The sequence below is a fragment of the Belonocnema kinseyi genome, chromosome 4 (assembly GCF_010883055.1).
Source record: "Belonocnema kinseyi isolate 2016_QV_RU_SX_M_011 chromosome 4, B_treatae_v1, whole genome shotgun sequence".
Lineage (NCBI taxonomy): Eukaryota > Metazoa > Arthropoda > Insecta > Hymenoptera > Cynipidae > Belonocnema > Belonocnema kinseyi.
The window spans coordinates 13,657,303-13,658,505 of NC_046660.1; positions in this window are offsets into that span (position 1 = coordinate 13,657,303).

Sequence of the window (1,203 nt, forward strand, 5' to 3'; positions counted from 1 at the left end):
TTAAAAATTAATTTCTTTTAACTACAAGAAAATTCATCTTATTATTTAAATTTCTTTTTCAGATAACTAATTGTTTTAATTAAAAGTTTAACTATTTCTATTGGTAGTTCGTCAACTATATATTAATTAAAATTAATATTATATTTTGTAATTTTAATATTAACATTAATAATATATATATATATATAGTAGTAATAATATTCATACTATATACACCTGAAAAACATAACCTCAAAATCGACTCATGCGTGAAATAAGGAATCACGCGAAAAATTAAATTCGCCAATTTCTTCCATTTCTTTCAAATGAACTTCCCGGAACATGCTAGCAATATCCTGGCCTGCATGTGAATTATAAATTTCCGTGAACACTACAATGAAAAATATCAGAAACTCTGGTTATTTACTGTAACTATAATTTCGAGAGAACGAATTCGAAAAATCTATAACTGGGACAGAAATTTAAGTTTAAAAATGAATTATAAGTTTCTATCACCATACATCCATAATTCACGTGGATCCACCGCTCTGATATACAATCTAAATAGTCTATTACCTAATTTTTACCACAATAAGCTCGCATGCGCATACATCACGAGTTCCCAAAGCTTACGACATACATAGAGTTACCAATTTTACATTTTATATTTTGCGGTAGTCGCTGGTTGCACAGTCGAAACTCGATGTTGGCGTCCGATCAATTTTCCATCCGAAGACCGATGAGACCACACTTGCCAAGTTTCCGATCGTTTGTTGTAAATCTTCCACCGTGTCCGTGAATTTTGAACCCACATGGCTTTGCTCGATGTTAGATGACATTGCCTAGCCGACTTCATGCTATCAGGGTGGCGTCTGGTGGTGCGATAGCTCCCTGGCATGGCATTTGCAGAGTTACCAAGATGGCGACATACTGCGAGAGTTTTGATTGGCCCAAACTTGGTTCTGACCATATCCGGTAACTGTGGTGGAGTAGTTACTGGACTGGTCCTAGGTGGCCATACCATGGAGTGGCTGTAACAAGCCGATAGTCTTTTACCGCGCGAAAGTTCAAATATTTTAGATTTAATAAGAGAATAATTGATAAAAGTATGAAAAATAAGATTTTTTATAATTTCTAAGAATAAATCAACAGCAAGTCCGTTTCCACAATTAAGGGTTTGAAAACCCAACTCCAGCGATGAAATCTTCTTCTGAAAATCTTAAC